At 44.8% G+C, this 20121-nt stretch overlaps 1 long non-coding RNA gene across 1 annotated transcript; it reads right to left on the reverse strand.

Moving 5' to 3' along the window:
- Window positions 1–16320: 16320 nt before the first annotated feature.
- LOC129381415 (uncharacterized) lies at window positions 16321–19405 on the reverse strand. Its single transcript, XR_008609607.2, has 2 exons — window positions 18869–19405; window positions 16321–16674 (listed from the first exon to the last, which is right to left on the reverse strand). It is a non-coding gene; the product is annotated as an uncharacterized lncRNA (long non-coding RNA).
- Between the last annotated feature and the right edge of the window lie 716 nt (window positions 19406–20121).

Consider the following 20121-nt stretch of genomic DNA (forward strand, 5'->3'; position numbering starts at 1 on the left):
ATTTCAGGAAAATTCTGGTTTCGAGAAAATTGAATTCCTAACCCGCGTTTACATGATCGCGTGATGAATGACGGTCCTTTCATTGGGCCGTTCTAGAGGCTGACGAACGCTGGAATGAACGTAAAAGACGCCACGCCGATTCAGACCGAAAGCGGCGTTCCGGGGACGGGTGCTACCTAAATAAAGAAGAGCAGGACGTTAGGCAAGATATAGCCAAGCTTTGCTTGCGCGTCTCCCCTATAGACTAAGGGCTCCGGAATATTTTAATAATATTGCTTGCAAACAATGGCATGTGACATAAACAGCGAGCGTAGCTTATTGCGTTTTGTACTGCAGCGAGGTGTGTATCTACGGCGCACGGACGGACGGTGGTGCATACGTCCGTGCGGTTTGTTTACACAGAAAAGTAACGGTGGGGAAAAGTCCCTAATGACTACTGCATGTACTTATTGCGGCGGCCGTGTTGGGAAGTACTGCGCATTCTAGTAACTTTCGGTTGCTTACCATTTTTTCGTGGGCAATACATTGCTCAACGTATTGTCGCGTAGGCGTGGAGTGGCGCACATTTGAACAAAGGCCTCGTATTTGGACGTTTCGAATTTATCTTTACTACGCCTATGTGAACTGCTATTTTGTCTACCAATGTACCCCTTATACTGAGTACGTACAGGGGTGTCCAAAAGTTCACAGGTCGCGATGCCATGGGTGTAAATAGGATGGCGGCCTGGGAACATTTAAGCACCCCTGTACGGGGTCTTAACATTTATCCTTGTAAGTACGAGTTTTATGGGTCAGAGGTCAGAATGTGTCGGTGGTTTTATATTGTGCATCGGTTCGCTATTCATTCAAAGCGGTTTCCTGGTTCAGTTGCGACGTGTACATATGTTTTGGGTAATTAACGAAGCGTGCACTTATTGACATTTTCAGACCGTGCTGATGCCATGCTGTCCGGCGATCCAAGCTACGGCAGCTACTGCTGTGTGTCGTGGTGGTTTAATAACGGCAGAACCCAGAAGAAGCCTATCTTGCTTTAGAATAAAGACGTTGCAGAAACTCTGCCTCTTTGATATATATGACCGCTTGCACCAAAACACGGAAGACAAGCGCGATGGATAAAGCCGTAGTGAATTATGATTACCTCTATCTCCATATGTTATAACCTAATCGAAATAAAAATTGCGTCATGACCTCAATTCACACCAAATATTGAACTCGACAAAATATGGAATCGCTAAACCAAAACGACAAATAAAAGCGTTGCCATTTGGGTGACGAAAAGCGGTCTGAAATGACGAGCTTCCGCTACAGCGTAACGTCAGTTACGCGGGGGTAATCCAAAGTTCGAGCCAGCCAAACCGAAACAGGAAGTGCAGGCCAGTTGCTCTCACCAGCCGCCAGGCGCGCTAGGGTCGATTGGGCCGCTGGAGGTGTATGGGAGTGTCCGCTCTTAACTTTTTTTTCTTTCTCTATGATAATATAGCCGAAAGTGATCGTCCAAGAAAACGTCCGCAGTACAGGCAGTCAGATGCTTCTGCTTATACCCTTTGACTTGCAGCACTTACATTAGCACATGATTCAATTACAGGGTGGGTGCCGCAAAGCTATCTATAAATGAACAGGACGTGAACTATCTATGCTATAGCTGTCTCTAAGCACCGGATGCAGCCTAATTTATGGTTTGTTTCTTTAGAAGAAAAATAGGTTAGGGCGCACAGCGTAACATTATTGCTTGATGCGTCATCTTACCTTAGTAACGAAAGTGGCCAACGTTGCAAAGAAAATAAAACGCTAAAAATGCTTGGATTGACATCAACTTTCTGTGGGAGGATACTGGAAGCTAATTAAATTATTGACTTTCAAAAGAAATTAGCTAAACTTTTGTCTGGATAGGAATCACACCCGGGCCTTCGTGATGTGAGACGAGCATGCTTTCCCGACGCTATGGCGGCTCCATGATTCTGGTTGACTGAACGTGTGCCTAGTGCGTTCGTCGTTGGGCACGTCACAGCGCAGCCAATGCGGAGGAGAGGGCGCCAAGTCATGAGTGCATCAAACGAGCGTGTACAATACAATGCAATAATATCCTATTGAGCGTCCTGAGCCATCCTACAAGTTACGAACGCCTCACGGGAAGCGAGCGCGTTGAGACGTTTCGCGTGGTTTGATTTGGCCTTACCGAGGCGCAGTTAGAACGTAGGTGAGAGCTTATGCCTCAGGGGCCACTGAGTATGTAAGACTCCTCAGTGACCTCTGGCGCCAATTTTAGTCAGTGGCCATCACAACAAACAGCTCTCCTACACTTTTACCAAACTGAAAACTCCTCCCTCGATACATGTTCTTGTTTTGTAAGATGTCAGCTGGATTTGTGCCTTGTATTTTGATTCCGGGCGATATAACGTCAACCATCTTTTTCTACGCAAAGTGACGTATGCAAAGACAAGTTTATTGAACCGATGCAAGGTTATACTTAGGCTCTACCGAAGCTTTTTGATGTGTTTCGTCGCTCCCAACAGTGATACTCTTACAAGCGCTAGAGCCAGCGCTAATCACGATGTATAGCGACTGTTCCACTGCCAATAGAACGACAGCGGTCGCGTAAAGTGCGCCCTTGCTTCGTATCCTGAACTTTGCGGACAAGCAGGATTCCCTTTATACCTTTCTGCTCAATGTATGGAAAACATCCGAAGCCTAAATAAGTAATCTAAAATTTATTTCGCCTTTGAGAAAATGTTGTTCTAAGTCGATGAATACGCACTCCTTAAATGTACTGATGATAACATGTTTGGGCAAGGTGTGCATCACAGCGCACTAAGAAGCTGTGCTAACGTTAAGGTTACACTGCTCAATTGGACGAGTTCTAGCCGAATGTTCTTTTGAATGACTGATTCATTTAAATATTTCTTTTTAATGATCAAACGTGAAAAATGGGCGAGTTGATTGGAAGCATGACTAGATACAGAGGGGGACACAAGCTACGGCACAACACAAGACACGGCGGTACTTATAACTGAAAGTTTATCGAAAAGAATATAGACTTTACAATCTCGTCATGTCCTACGTCATCAAACTTCGTAAACAAGAACAGGTAAAAAAATACGACTAATAAGCGGTGTTAGACAAAAACTGCCAAGTGTTAAGTCGCATCAAGAAAAGAGATTTCAGTGTCATGAAGCGCTATAAAATCATGACTGACTCATGCTGCCCCCTTTTTCTTTATCTCGTGGGCCTCTACAATATCTCTTGTTCTCTTTTTGTGCTTATACAGGACTAATGTATTTCCAAACTGGGGTTTACATTACCTTGAGAATTGGAGTTGCTTACGTCATTCGAGGAGCATTCAAATTCCAGCAACTGCAGCTTACGTAGCCACAATGTTTGCCAGGAAACGCTGGTGGCGTGCTATAAACTAAGAGGAGAATTGTTTTTTTTTATGGTATGCGAGGAAGCGAGGGGGCCACGCCGTTCCTATACTGTAAACAAAAATAAACCCAACTTGGAGTTTTTAACAGGTGACGTGCCCTAAAACCTCCCCATCTTCAAATATTTACTACGATATACAGCAGCAATCCAACCGTATTCCCTTGTTCCACTCCGTTGGCTAGCTGAGGGAGGATTAAGGCTACATACGCTATTTTACTCCATTCAACATCTTATTGTCTTGTGAAATGTGAAAACTCCGACAGGGAGTTATAAAAAACTCCCCTCCGCCAAAAGAGGTTGGTCACGTGGAGTTTCCCATAAAACTATGCGCCGCGCCAGCGACCGGCAGCGTTGGCGGTGTTGGCAGTGCTCATGGCTGACGGTTCGTTTACATTAGTGAAATGGCATTCCGTTACAACTTTTCGTCAAGTTGTTTCCAGTATTTCCTTCCAGAAAGCATCATAGGCTTGCCTTACGTTCACTGTATCTCAGCTTCAAGTACATTCGTTGTGACCACTTTGCTGACAACGATGATTGCAAGAGTGACGTTTTCAAGCGCGGAAAAAGGCTTAGGTATACCTCAAAGATGCTCATTGACTCGTGATGTCGGCACAGGTCTCTGACTGTATTTTCGTGCAGCGTGGCCGTGGCTTGCGTTCTTCAGTACGTGGAATTCGACTTCTGTGCCGTTGTGGGTAAATGCTAACAACGTCCGGTGCAATGTCTGCAAGGACCGCGTAGCAATGGCAACAGCAGCCACTGTTCGAGGGAGGACGTCCGTGCTAGTCGCACATGAATGGCATACTCCCAGTTCATTCTATCTGTGTACGGGTATTCTCGCTCAAGAAAAACAGTACGACATAAGTATGCGTATAGTAAATAAAGCTTATTTCTGAGATATGTGATTCCCATTGTTATCGCGAATTGCGGTTTTTGTCACGTCATTGCTTCCGATGTTGCACTAACATTATGCTCTAGGCCCGACACTGATTTAGAAGCATGCCTGCTGGCTCCGAGTGCAAGGATTCGCTCGACAGATCGGCGATGCAGCTGCTTTTCACAAACGACAAACACTGATTGGAGGCTGAGCAAGAAGTGCGGTCCAGAGGATGTATGGCTACGCACTTTTCGGTGTTACGTGGGCTGCTGGGGATCATGCTCACACGTAATAAATTCTCGCTACACTACCACTAATCCGCGCTAAGTTAATTTTTCCATGAAGCAAACGCACTTACAATTTTCTTGCTTACTTTAACGCACTACTTTTTGTCCGCTAAAGCCGGAAATGTGCGAAGTCGCTTCAGCACTCACAGAATGGCATGCTAATATTGAAAAATTACGCCATTAAGTTTTTCTCCTTATTCTGAATTATGTCTTGTGTTGATTAAGGTTTTGCGTTAATTTGCGAGAGGCAGATCTCGTATGAGCGAGCATGGGAGTCATAATTAAGAAAACAGCACAGCGGCTCGCTAGGCGGTTTCGAGGCACGCAGTGTCGTGGCTATATATAGTGGCAGTGGTGCTTCTTATGTGTTGCGTGTATCTTGGATTTATTTCAAAGCTATGCATTGGGCGTTTCTCAAATGTTTATGCATGTCATCATTTATAAGCTTTCATGGGTTTGTTTCGTTGAACTTGACGCGGTCTTCTGTGTATATTTCAGAATTTGAGCAGTAGCATCTGCATACAAAAATGTTCACGTAAACTAACGCGATACATCTTTTTATACTTCCGTTGAACCTCAAGAAAACTGCATCCAGTGCAAAGTAAAATTAAAAAAGCCAGAAAAAATTCTCCCATGGTACCACGCAGAAATTCCGCCCGCACGTAGTGAAAATGATGGTCCGATCATACAGAGCATAATAAACTCCCAACCGGGGGTCGCTAGAGGACAAGCATTATACTCCCACCTGGAAATTATTTCCGTTCACAGTGATATACATACTTTACTCGCGGACAACTCTCTTGCCGTGAAGGGAAAGCTACGGAGACGAAACGCGCGCCAGTGAGAGCGCTCCTGAAGAGTCCTGCGTTTTAATCCCCGTTAGTTTCGGATGGCGAAGAGAAAACATAAACACCTTATTAGCGACAGGTAAACAAGACGGAACACATCAATGAGTGTCAAGGTTTAGTTATATTGCAGCTTTTCCCTTCAGCGTCTGGGAAAACGCGAAACCGTCGCACGTGGAACCTGCGTCGATTTAGCGTTTGCTCCCAGCAACCTAAAGCACTGTCAAAAGCTGCCGGGCTACTTCGTGCGAAATCGCATGTGCAGCCACCGCGCGCCTGTAACTTGCCCTTTATAGCCACAGAAAGTTGTCCGCGAGTACAAGACAAGCCTCAAACGGCAGGTGGAAAACGCAATCAGGTGAAATGGGGTTTGTGTTTGAGTTTCCGCGCAACATAATGAGGTTTTCTGTAATATAATAATCCGACGCCATCATGTCTTTAGTTTTAGTGTAAGTGGTACTTTACTTTTCTGATGCATTTTACCTTGACAAATTCAAATACATTAGTAATTTTTTTGCGATACATGGAAGGCCTGCGTTGTTGGGTTGGCATGGTTGAGTTTGAGTCATTCGGAATGATTGTTCCTGAAACGGCCGTCGACAATGGACGCGGGACGCCAAACACCGACGTCGTATTTTCTTAGACACGGGGCCCTCAACGCTATGGCAATAAACATTTCACTTCATTTCTTCGAGCGCATTGTAATAGGCTAGATCAGGGGTCTCCAACCATTCCTATCTTTGGAAACCGCGTCTGCCTTCTCAAAGTGACGCGGAACCCTCCCCTTGGCTTGGGTATCGGCACATGGTGCATACGTACCGGCTGGTGTAAATGCTAGTTTTCGCATAATATTTTGGTCGTGTCTAGCTTGACAAATACTAGATGTAGCAATTTGACGGCGCCTTTGCGGCTACCGCTTTTTTTCGCCCAGGATTTCTATAATTCGTTTAACGGTAAAATCGTTCCGATGTCACATCTTAGTGCGCGATGAAACTACGTGGTGGATTCCTAAATGTACTTTGCAAACAAAAAAACGAACACTAGCAATATTCAATGGGAAAAATTATGCAGATCCCACGCACTGTGGGAATCGATGTAAGCTAAGCTTTTCGTGCCTGTGCTTTGATCGATGATAATTAGCGGTGATAATTAGCCGTGAAATTCTTCAACGTTTAGTCTAACACGAGAGGCGTGAGTGGATGTTGAACGTTACCTTGCATTCACCACTGCTGTTGTCTGCGTAGTACACAGAACACATAGGGAAAGGTGTTTGCTCGAGATGTGGTTGTGCGCCATATTTCATAACCTCTGAGAGGGTTGAGGATAGTCATTAACTCAAATGGCACATCGCATTGTAGCAGAAATATTAAACCTGAATTGGATTATGGGTATGTACCTGCCAACCTGGACAAAAATGACTGTTGGTTAACCATTGATATATTGTTGGGGAATTGTTGAAACAACAGACTTCAGCAAATTTTCAAAAGCAATTGAGTTCGCTCAACACTTGCACAACAATATTACCGTTGAGTGTTCTCAATAAACAATTTATTGGGTAATTTGTGTTGATTCTTGTAGTTGTTCTTTTGTTGCGTAGCAGTTGAGTCCAGTATCAGTAATTAGGACTCGCATATGAAGACATACCAAAATTAAATGCGAAGCGTTCCAACCTCATTGCTGTCACTTTGCGGCAGTTAGGTTCTTGTTTCGCCTCGTTTTCATAAAAAGAAAATAATGTGTGACCGATGCGGTGGCATTGAACGTCGGCCGTCGAGCCCGGTGCTCTAACCATTAGGCCACGCGCGCATGCTCCTCTCGTTCGAAAGCCAGTAAGTTCTGAAATGCTTGGCGCGTGCGCAGCGTGCCACTTCCTCGTGCTGTTGCTAAAGCTGGCGCTTTCAAGCGCCTATCTCCGGGACTGCCCCCTTTCGTAGCCGTTTTCTTTCTGTAAAAACTGCAGCGTTAGACTAGCTTCATGACCGCCCAAGTTCATAACGATTTATTTCTTCGCGGGTATAATCATTGACTTCAAAGAGCTTCTGATTCAGAAACAGCCGCAACAGTATCGCAGCTAATCGCTGTATCTGCGGCTGCTCCCGACTCTCACCTTGCAAGAAGCATGCGATTTATTTGAGCCTCACCGATTGATGGATATCGTTTCTTGGCGCAAGGGCCAGAAATGGCCAAAGTGCGCCATGACATTTGGTGATGCATAGCAATGAGTATCGATGAATATGGCGGTAGTGGCTGTATATTGGCCTAAAATATTCGCTTTAAATGGTGTAAAATATGTATCTATTAAAATAATGTCAATGAAAAGTGAGTCCTATGGTTGTAAAAGAACGTTGAGAACAATAAGATACTAAAACATGTTATTTTATGGCAGCACCAGTGCCTCTGCAGAGCCCTTCAGTGCAAGGGCTGCGAGGCATGTGCTCTGTAAGTGATTTCATTGCAGCTACAGCCTCTAAGCAGAGGCTGTGCTACAAATAGCCTGGCCAAATGATTTCTATAGTATTAGTTTCTTCTAAGAACTTGAGCACTGATTTAAAATTAAATAGAGGGTCATTGCCTAAAAAGAAGACTGGGTGCAGAGGTATATTATGACTGTACAAGGAAGGGAAGAACTTTTTTCTCTCCATTTCTAATACTGGGCACTGAATGAGAACGTGAAGGACTGTAAGTCTACTTCCACACCTAGTGCATGTCGGAGGGTTAGTTCCAGTTAGAATATACGAGTGAGTGCTATAGGTGTGTCCAATTCTTAACCTACAGAGCAGTACTTCCTGTTGTCTCGTTGTTTTCTCAGAGATCCAGTTTCCTATTTTCGGTTTGATTAGGTGCAGTTTGTTGGATACCTGAGTGTCCCATTGCCGTTGCCAATATTTCCGTAGTTTATGCTGTAAAAATGGCTTAAGGTCTGTGTAGGGTACAGGTATATTAATGTTTGCATCACAAAAAGGTACGGATGTAGCCCTTTCGTCAGCAGCTACGTTGCCCTCTAGGCCTCTATGGCTAGGCACCCAACAAAGAACAATCATTTGGTTAGACATGTATGCTGAACATAGAAGGTTATACAGTTCATTAAGGATGGGGTTTTTGTGTTTTCGTAGACTTGATATGCAACTAACAACGCTTAATGAGTCTGTGAATATGACAGCCTTTATTATACCTGTTTGTTTTATATGTTTCACAGCAGAGAGGATCGCGTATGCCTCCGCTGTGAAAATGCTGGTGTGTGGATTTATTGCACCGGACGTTGAAAATGAAGGTCCGAGCGCTGCATAAGCTACACCATGAGTAGACTTTGAAGCGTCTGTATAAAACTCTGCGCAGGAGTACTTCGCCTGGAGTTCGAGGAAGTGTGAATGTATATGCACCTCAGGCGCATGTTTTGTTATTGCGACGAAAGACATATCACATTGGATAGACTGCCATTCCCAAGGTGGTGCAAGGTTAGTGGGAGTCATTAGGACTGTTTCTCGATGTTTAATACCAGTTTCGTGAGCCAGTTGTTCTAAGCGCACAGACAGAGGAGCTCGAACAGATGGGCGGTTGTGGTGAAGTCTTGCAGAAGACAAGTCAAGTACGGTTGAGTAACACGGATGTTCGTTATTCGATTTACATTTTAAAAAGTAGGAGAAGCTTAAATACGTTCTGCACAGATGTAACGACCATTCGTTCGCCTCCACATACAGACTTTCCACAGGACTTGTCCTAAATGCGCCTGTTGCCAGCCGTATGCCTAGATTGTGGACTGGGTCGAGGATTCTGAGAGCACTATCCGATGCGGATTGGTACACCACGGCTCCATAGTCGAGGCGTGATCGTACAAGGCTCCTATATAGGCTAAGCAAACACCTCCTGTCACTGCCCCAGTTTGTTCGAGAAAGTAGCTTCAGCAGGTTCATTGTCTTCAGGCACTTCGCTTTGAGATATTTCAAATGTGGAATGAAATTAAGTTTTGTGTCCAAGATAATACCTAAAAATTTGTGTTCAAGGCTGACCGACAGTCGTTCTCCATTAAGGTCAATAGTCGGTCCTGGTGATATGCCTCTCTTGTTTGAGAAGAGAACACATGTGCTTTTTTGAGGATTAAATTTAAAACCATTTTCTTCTGACCACTTTGAGAGTTTGTTTAGGCCGAGCTGTAGCTGTCTCTCGCAGATGCTAAGACTGCACGATCTAAAAGCTATCTGCACATCGTCCACATAAACCGAGTAAAAGAGTGTGCGAGGTATGATGGTATGTAAGGAATTCATTTTCACAATAAAGAGTGTACAGCTCAGCACTCCACCCTGCGGTACACCTGTCTCCTGTATGAATGATCGTGACTGTACATTGCCAACTCTAACACGAAACGTTCTGTCAGACAGGTAGCTTTCAATAATGGTCAGCAGGTTGCCACGTATACCCATTCCAGAAAGATCCCGAAGGATCCCAAAGCTCCACGTAGTGTCATACGCCTTTTCCATATCAAGGAATACAGATACGACAAGCTGTTTGTGGATAAAGGCTTCACGGATGTACATTTCCATGCGGACAAGCTGGTCTGTCGTCGACCTACCTTCCCTGAAACCGCATTGGTATGGGTCTAATATTTTGTTGGTTTCAAGATAGTGGAGCAAGCGTTTATTCACCATCTTTTCAAAGAGTTTGCATAGGCAGCTTGTCAACGCTATCGGTCTATAACTATTTGCCAAAGAAGGGTCCTTACCCTGTTTCAAAATGGGAATTATAATGGCCTCTTTCCAAACAGAGGGAATCTGGCCGGAAGACCATATACCATTGTAAAGAAAAAGAAGGGTTTTTTGTGTTTCAGATGGCAAGTGCTTCAACATTTCATATATTATGCGGTCAGAGCCTGGGGCAGATTTGTTGCAGCCATTCAGTGCTGCTTGAAGCTCTGCTATGCCAAATGGTCTATTATATACCTCACATTTTGCAGGTTTTCGTACTAATGGCTGCCGTTCTATTCGTGCTTTATGTCTTTGAAATGTGTCCGAATAGTGCGACGAACTGGATATGCGTTCAAAGTGTGCGCCTAGAAAGTTCGCCTGGTCTTCCATACTATCTCCCTGTGTATTTACTAAGGGTAGCGAGTAAGATTGTCGACCTTTTATTCTGTGCACTCTATTCCAGACCTTTGTCTCATCCGTGTAAGAGTTAATTCCTGATATATAATTTTGCCAACTCTCTCTTCTAGCTTGTCGGCGCGTTCTCCTTCCCTGAGATTTGACATGCTTGAAATTAACAAGGTTTTCTGCAGTCGGAGAATCGCGGAGCAGCCCCCATGCTTTGTTCTGCTTTTTACGCGCGTTACGACATTCCTCGTTCCACCATGGAACACGGCGCTTGTTAGATGATCCCTTTGTTTCTGGGATACATTTGGTCGCGGCATCAATCAGAAAAAAGGTGAAGTATTCAACCGCGGCTTCCAGGCTTAGAGCAGAAACGTCAGCCCACGATATGACAGTAATTTTTCGGAACTGTTCCCAGTCGGCTGAATCAGTTTTCCACCGAGGAAACTGTGGGCAACATTCATTCGTCTTCGGTGTAGACAGAACTATCGGGAAATGGTCGCTCCCGTATGGATTTCTAATAACGTTCCATTTAAGATCAGGTAAAAGGGTGGGAGATGCAATACTGAGGTCTATAGAGGAATAGGTCTTATGTGCAGTATTATAATATGTAGGCGCCTTACTATTCAAAAGGCATGCACCAGATGAAAAGAGAAACTGTTCAATCAGTCGACCTCGCACATCGCAATGAGAGTCACCCCATAGGTTGCTGTGTGCATTAAAATCTCCTAGAACCAAATAGGGTTGGGGTAATTGATCTATTAATGCATGGAATTCATGTTTATGGAGATGATAGTGCGGGGGTATATACAGAGAGCAGACGGTAATAAGTTTGTTTAGAAGTATGGCTCGAACGGCCACTGCCTCTAGGGGCGTTTGTAGTTGTAGATGTTGACACGCTATACTTTTATCGAGTATGATGGCTACGCCGCCAGATGATGCGATGGCATCATCACGATCTTTACGAAAAATAACATAATGACGAAGAAAGTTAGTGTGTTTAGATTTAAGATGGGTTTCCTGTACACACAGCACTTTTGGGGTGAGTTCGTAAAGAAGTTCTTGAACATCATCAAGGTTTCTGAGGAGACCTCTGACGTTCCACTGCATAATTAGCGTGTCCATAACGAAGTTAATTTGGCGCTGTGTGTACGGAAATAGAAGTTATGCCTTAGATTACAGAGCTCTTTCGAGGCCCTGTAATCGGAGTTTTGCCCTTTTTGAAGCGTTCGAGGGAGCCCCGCCGCTCCTTAGGCGTGTGGTGCGCCTTCAGGACAGGTGTAGTGTCGATTGCCTCTAGCGAGGCGCCGGACACGTGCTCTTGAGAGCGAGAAGATTTCCGAGTGAGTCCTGCCTCGGAAGGCAAGACCCTTGCGCCCACCAGCCCGGAGGTCGATGGGGCTCCCTGAGGGATTTGGCTGCGCCGGCTGTTGCCAGCGCTGGAAGGGGCCGGGGATGTTGGGGCAGCCTCGGCTGCGCCCACCTTCGGGCTCGATGGTCCCTTCTGCTGGGTTGACAGAGCAGCGCTAGCTGCAACCGTCGCGGGGGCAGATGGCGTAACTGCCGACTCACTGCTTGTGGGTCGAACAGCCGCCGGAGGCCGTTGTGACGCTGCCCCCTGACGCGCCACTTCGGCAAAGGTGGTCTTAGGAAGGTATGCAACCCGCCTACGTGCCTCTTTGTATGATATGTTTTCCTTTACTTTGATTGCGACTATTTCTTTTCTTTCTTCCAAGACGGGCATGACCGCGAGTATGCGGCATGCTCGCCATCACAGTTCACGCAGTGTGGAGCGTTTTCGCATGTTTCAGAGGCATGGTCACGGGAACTACATTTTGCACATGTCGGCCGGCCTCGGCAGTTCTGGGAACTGTGGCCGAAACGCTGGCATTTGAAGCAGCGGAGGGGATTCGGAACATACGGCCTGACTCGTAGCTTTACATAGCCAGCCTCGAGTGTCTCAGGCAGAATGCTTGAGGAGAAAGTCAGTACAAGATGTTTGGTTTTGATTTCCTTCCCGTCACGCCTTAGCATGATTCTTTTGACATTGATCACGCTTTGCTCACTCCAGCCTTCAAGCAGTTCTACTTCTGTTAACTCCATCAAATCGTCGTTAGAAACAACACCGCGACTGGTGTTCATAGTTCGGTGTGGCGTTATAGTTACTGGGATTTCCCCAAATGACTGAACTTTAGGAAGGTTTTCAAGCTGTTTTGGATCGCGGAGTTCCAGAAGGAGATCACCGCTAGCCATTTTCGTTGCTTTATAGCCTGCACCAAGAGTTTCAGTGAGATTCTTAGAGACTAGGAAAGGAGAAATCATTCTCATGGTCTTTTCAGGTTTGTTTGAATGAACTACATGGAATCTGGGGAAGTTTGGCAGTTTGTTTCCAAGAAATTGGAAAATATCTTCGGTGCGCCCTCGTTTCTGAGGGCGATCAGGTAGTCGGGGAAAAGAAGTGGCCATTAGTAGAATGGTGTTTTCGGCAGGGATGGCCGCCACCCACCATGGAGCCCAACCCGGGAACGACACAGGACGGAAAATATTCAGTTCTGCGCACGCCAGCGGTACAACCCCGCTATAACCGAATACATATACCCAAGACTGGATATAATGCACAAGGTTAACCCTTGCTGCCTACGAAGCCGGAAGTAACACGAAAATAAAGAGAGGACAGGAAAGATAGAAAGTGAGAGAAAGACGAAGATTGGAGGGAGAAAGAGACAGGAAAAGGCAACTACCGATTTCCCCCGGGTGGGTCAGTCCGGGGGTGCCGTCTATGCGAAGCAGAGGCCAAAGGGGTGTGTTGCCTCCGCCAGGGGGCCTTAAAGGTCCAAACACCCAGCATCGGCTCAACCCCCAGGATCCCCTTTTCCCCAGACACAGCTAAGCCGCGCACGGTTACACGCGGGAGGGTCCAACCCTCGTGTGCTCGGGTACGTGGTGTCGCAACACACCAAACGCCTGCTGACGCAGACGCCCCTGCGGGGTTGAGCCTCACCGAACTGTCGTCGTCTCGTCTCCCAAGCCTGCAGGACAGGTCCCGTATGTTCAGTTAAATAGAAGAACACCAAAGGGAAATGAAAGAAACACAGGTAGCGGACTCTTATTATACCTTACTTGTCACCTCGTCATCTGCAAAGGTTCTATAAACCATTCTATTAGGGTTACTTTAGTAACGATAATAAAATTTGCAGTAATTTTTTACTTCTAGGTGGCGCTACCATCGTTTTACCATACACTAGATGACATAGCAATTGGTACGATCCAAAATGAGTACGTTTCGGGGAGCAGAAGAACGCGATGTTCACTCGCAAACACGGCGACTACGCGCATGTAGAGTCCCCCAAAAGTAGACACGGCGGTAGCGCGGCCGGCGATAAGACAGGCGCCGACACGCGACGACGCTACCTTCGAGCATCCGACGCGCTGTGGGAACCGTAGGATCCAAGCGACGCACACGCTGCAAACATACCCGTGAGAGATCTTCGAATTTCCTGCGACGCACCCTCCGTCCGAAAAGTAAATATAACTTTCTTTATCCAACGGCCGTGGTACTAGAGATCAAACAACGAACACACTTTGAGATCGCAGCGCGCAGCCGCTATAACCATTGACTTCAAAGAGCTTCTGATTCAGAAACAGCCGCAACAGTATCGCAGCTAATCGCTGTATCTGCGGCTACTCCCGACTCTCACCTTGCAAGAAGCATGCGATTTATTTGAGCCTCGCCGAACTGTCGTCTTCTCGTCTCCCAAGCCTGCAGGACAGGTTCCGTATGTTCAGTTAAATAGAAGAACCCCAAAGGGAAATGAAAGAAATACAAGTAGCGGACTCTTATCATACCTTACTTGTCACCTCGTCATCTGCAAAGGTTCTATAAACCATTCTAGTAGGGTTACTTTAGTAACGATAATAAAATGAGCAGTAATTTTTACTTCTACACCCTTAGCTGGGTAACCCTTAGTATAGGTGCACAAATTCGCATTTATAAGGTACATTGTAACTAATGTATTATAAGTTACATTGTAACTAATACAAAATATAAGGTACATTGTAACCAATATAAAATAAAAGGTACATTGTTACCCTTGAAAAATATGCAGCTTTAGAGGTTACGCTGTACACCCTTAGCTGGGTAACCCTTAGTATAGGTGCACGAATTCGCATTTATAAGGTACATTGTAACTAATATATTATAAGTTACATTGTAACTAATACAAAATATAAGGTACGTTGTAACCATTATATTACAAGGTACATTGTTACCCTTGAAAAATATGCAGCTTTAGAGGTTACGCAGTAGTCCTTTATTTTCTAAAAGCAAATGTAACCTCTAAAGGCTGTGTTAAATTTAGGGGTTACTTCAGTAACTTATACGGATATTTTCTTCTTGATTGCATTCTATTTTTATAGCCAAATTAGAAAATTTGCACTCTTCCACTACAAGATATTGCCATCTCGAATTGGGGCGATATTGTCATGCCTGCCAGCTGGCTATGTTCTCACCTCAGATTATAGTTATGCTGGTGTTTAAATTGTGGGACTATAAAAGAAGAGACTTTCACTGTCAATGCATTTCATTAGAGCTTTAAAGAGAGCATGTAATTTGCTCGGGTTGGTATCGACCCAAACATTTTTCTTTCAGTCCCATAATTCAAACTTCTACATGACAATCTGTGGCGAGAAGAAATCAGAGGCAACTGACAGGCATCACAATGTTGGCCCCATTCGAGATGCAGGACATTTTCAATCATGACGCCATGATAGATTTAATAGGTTAGCTATAACAATACAGCGCAATCACAATAAAGACATCTGAATAAATAGCCGAAGTAACCCCTAAATTTAACATAGCATTTGGGGGACAGTTCCTGCTTGACTGCCAATATAACTCAGCTGTAAGTTTCTAACATATACTGCCTCTGAGTTAATGTCCCTCTAAAATATGTGGAAGCCAAAAATACCTTCAGTTCCTAGAGTATTACATACTTGTGCAGAAAAGCCACTATTTATTAAAAATGCATCTTCCAAAGGCACAAAATTACTTGAAGTACAGTCAATGAAGAAAAACACTTGGGGAAGCAACATATGCATGAGTATTGTAGATTGGCCATAATAATTTAGTTCAGGTGAGCAAAAGCATACTGCAAAGCGCTGCTGGCAATAATATTGTGACAATGAGTTGGTTTAATGTAGTTGAAGGCAATGTCATTATTTCACTTCCTAACTATGCACCTAGCCTTTGTAATAAGCTGTTCCGTTTAATATTCTGTGAATGTTCTCGAAAAATAAGTTGGAGTACTCTCAGGTACGAAATTCTTTATTACAAGTTTTTTGTTCAACAAGGTCTGATATACAAAAATACCATCCATGAGACCTCCCATATACAGTCATTGAAGCACAACTGTGTGAAATGACAAACATCAGAATTGATGCTATTTAATAACTGCAATACTAGATTTCTGCACAGGCACAGAGATATACACCGATCTGCTCACTGAGCAAAGAGCAAATAGAGTGCATTACATTTTGCAAAACAACCATCTGCGTGGGTGAGTTAAATGCTTAAGCTATGTTTATAAGAAATTCTGAGGCCTATGAATACACAAATGAAATAAAATTAACCAGCCTTCACCACAAGGGAGAGGAACAAATGACTAGAGCAAGTAAATGCACTGCTTGTGACTAGAAGTAAACAATGTATGACATGAAAAAAACAGCTGCTTATGATGTAAGCCCCTCCCACCTTTGGAGCTAACCAACCGCATTGAAGTAAATCACACACTATGTTGCTTTTCTTCTTTCACTTCAGAGTTGGTGAAAAACATGGAAAGCAGCGCGAACAGCACTACTCCCTAGATTACATTTTTACTGCTTAGGAGCGCAAAGAGACGTTTCAGACGGGTAGAAAGCAGTCCTTTCACTAGCTTGTCTCCTGGCAGCACAACTTTTTGCACGAGAGCAAGCATTTGGTAAAATGCAAATGGATATTCTAGGTTCTTAACATAATATGCCAAAAGGCAAAAAATAAGTGCCCGTTGTATTTCAGACTTGGAGACAGTGATGACTTCGGCTTGGCTGCCAGCAAAAATACATATCTTGTCAGGAGCGCAGTGAATGTGAGGTGCTGTTACTTGGAGCTCATCAGCTGGCAATGCCATCTATGAAAAGAAATTAAAGATGACATAAACCACTGCCCGAAATTTATTTATGTACTTTAGAACACGGCATGCATGTCGCATTTTCCCACATAATAAAACAAAGAGGTGTACTAACAAGGGCAAAAGGAGAGAAGTCAGCTAGGAAAGCTGGCACTAGTAAACCGGGCAGGTGTGTTACTCACAGTCAACATGCATTGACTGTGCCTTAGTTTGGATTTCCTAACTCACTGAAAACAACTAACGCTCAAAACTCGCATCTGTAGCCTAGTGTAGGTTGAGCCACTTCCCATGCGTTGTTTTCTTAATTGTTCGCATCTCTTACCAAAGTTTTCGTGGAAGAAATATCTCCACAAAAATAATGAATAAATTGCCTTCCTATCTGTTTAAAAAATTTTATTCAGCCCAGGATATAAGCAGAACTTATTCATCTTCTGACATCTGTAGCCCATTATTTTAATGCTCGTAAATGAAAGGCAAGAAGAGGTCACACAACAAGCAACACAATGCACAAGATCTTCTCCCACGGCATAGATGTAAACCAGATATCGGCACCATAAATGGCATATTAACCAATATATATACATATATATATATATGTCGGACTGGTACTAGTAGTATAATAAAGAAAAAAGATGGTACGCCACACTGTTATTGCACAGTACATCTTCCGAACGTTTCGCTTTGACAAAGGCTGGTCCACCAGTCAAAATGTACGTCGCACTTTTTTTTTATACGCACTCATGTTCACTATACTGACGTCACTACATATAAACGATCTGTCCAGGCCAACAGTACTTGCAAGAAAACCTAAGCAACAACTATTACTATTAGAGCAAATTAAATCAATTTCATTTGATGCACATTAGGACACATGATTGTATCTGAGAGCTGAGAATCGTCGTAAAAAAGCAGGGCTGTTCAAGCAGCAGTACTTTCATATCGAATTCAAGTATAATAGAAAGATGAGCCCTGAATATAGAATCAAATCCATTATATATGCATGAACTAAAGTAAAGTGCGTAAATTGAGATTTTCTGTCATTTGGTTTCAAAGTTGTTGCAGTTGTCAGGATGACAAGCAACTTCAAAGAGAGGCACTAACTCAAATTCCTTTCATTTCTCAGGACACCTGCACTGTACCAGCATACCTCAGCTTATTCTGGAATATTGTGGTCACTTTGGTCTACGTCTGCATTCTTTTCAGCAAAGATGCATCCCAACGACACCACACGAGCGGTAAATATCTCTGAACGGCAAACCGGCCTCCAGTGACGAAGAACGTCTGCCGCGCGAGAGGTAATGTAGACGGAAATTCGGCCGGCGCACCGTCCGCCGCCACAGCCACCTTGCCGCCTCACGACCGACGGGACAATCGACGACCGCGAAGCTGCGCGCCTCCGCCACCGGCAACGCAAACGTCGGCTACAGCTTCTGTTCCACGCAAATCCCCGCAAAATAATTTCCACTACATAAAGTGATGCGTACATTGTACATGTTACGCAAAACAATATCCACTGTCAAACGTTAAACACGAACGAGAGCACGGATACCTGTACAGCTTATCTGCACTGCACGGCTCCCGACGGCAGACGACGGGCGCGGCTGTGCTCGCATCACTGCCAACGTCGCCGCTAATATTAGCGTATTTTCTGCATTGCGTATAATTATTGCGAAGAGCGACAGCAACGGTATGAAATATAGCGGCTTGTGAGCGTCGGTGATTCATTCCGAAGCGCCATAAGCCTTCGCTTCGACGTGAACTGGAAAAGGCCTAGCGACGATATCGGCGCCGCCGAGCGATGAGCGGCGGTAAGGCTGCCGACGTTGCCAGAACGACCACTCCTCGGTCGCTACTTCGCTGTACGGATGCGACACAAATGGGTCCCGGTAACATCATATGATCACATCCTATCTACGGCAAGTAAATCTCGCCGTTCGCGAGGAAAGCCGCCGTCGAACGGCGGCCCGCGAACGGCGCGCGGCGGCCTGCCGTGCCGGTAACGTGGACGAGCCTTAAAGTGTCGTTTTTGAGCGTGGAAGAAACACGGATGCATTTCCGCGCAAATTGCTGCTTACCCCTCTGCTTTCTCTCTCTTTTTTTTTTTTTTGCACTTCCCTGACATATAATGAAAGAAAAGCTGCAGCCTAGCTATATGCTGAATACAGAGAAACCAGTACAATGCAAGAACACTTACCAAGTTCGTCTATTTTCCCATGCGATCCGGGGCTGTGGTCGCAGTAGTCACAGCGAATGTTCGCCGAAATGAGGACACTGAAGCGCTCACAGTCACAAAATGGCTCTTTGCAGCGGCCGCGCATTATCCCAAACAAGTCTCTGTTGGTCACTGCCATTGCCACTGACAAAATTGGCGCCGAAACTAGCAACAAAACGCACATACACAACTCACAACGCCATGTTTGCAACTACTTCCCGTCATGCAATGCTAAAACTATATACGGAAACGCGGAGAGATGACATAAAAACATGGCCGCTACTTCTGTACTGAAGTACAGTAACTGAAGCACGATTCGGACATTCTGATCCGGCTGCACATATTCAAACGAAAACAGGTTCGTTGAGGGTAAAACAAAAACACAAACTTATGGACATAGTGCGCTCTTAGAAACAATGCTGCTGCATTGAACAGAATTATTCTTTATAGCTATCATGGTGGTAGAACTTCAGCCAACTGTACTTTTCATCTGTCTACACGGCTCCGTGGTAATGGAGCGGCTGTATGCGGCTTTTCCGTGATGGGTTTGCTGCTGCTGACATGCATTGGCGCGTTGCGTCAACCGTGTTGCTGCTGTACAATATAGGGAAATGTGGCGTGTTGCAGACGTTGACTCGTACCGTTGCTGAGTGCACAAAAAATAATGGGAGAAACGTGCCAAGCGTTTTATTGATTGCGTTTTGTTTGCTCCGAATTCGCACCTCGGCTGCAGAGATTGTTTGCTAAAATGCTCAGTTAATATATCTTCCGTTGGGGCAACACTCATTAATTTCTTTGGACGCTTTCTAGGCAACGACGCATTGTGCTGGATGGCTCTAATATGAGGAAAATGTTCGTACATCAGTCTGCGATTGAGCTTGCTGCACCCATGCACCCAACGAAATTCGCACTGAGTAAACACGGCAAAAGGCCCTTCCAGGTTCCTACCATATAATAATTACAACCATGCTTCTTTTTTCTCGCCTCATGAAAAAGGCAGAAGAAGTGCCAGAGGAGCATTATTTTATCATGTTATAAGCTAAACGTATGTCAAAAGGGCTCCCCAATCCGTGAATGTGAGACCCATAAGAAACAACAAAAACACTTGCGGCGGCATGTGTCGGCAGCGGCATGCGACGCCAACGAGATAGATTTCTGCAGGACACATGTAGGGTCTGTGAAAAGCGCTAATTGTATATAATACTTGCTCAGTCGATGGTTGTACTTCCGGAATC

This window comes from Dermacentor andersoni, chromosome 11 (genome assembly GCF_023375885.2).
Source record: "Dermacentor andersoni chromosome 11, qqDerAnde1_hic_scaffold, whole genome shotgun sequence".
Taxonomy (NCBI): domain Eukaryota; kingdom Metazoa; phylum Arthropoda; class Arachnida; order Ixodida; family Ixodidae; genus Dermacentor; species Dermacentor andersoni.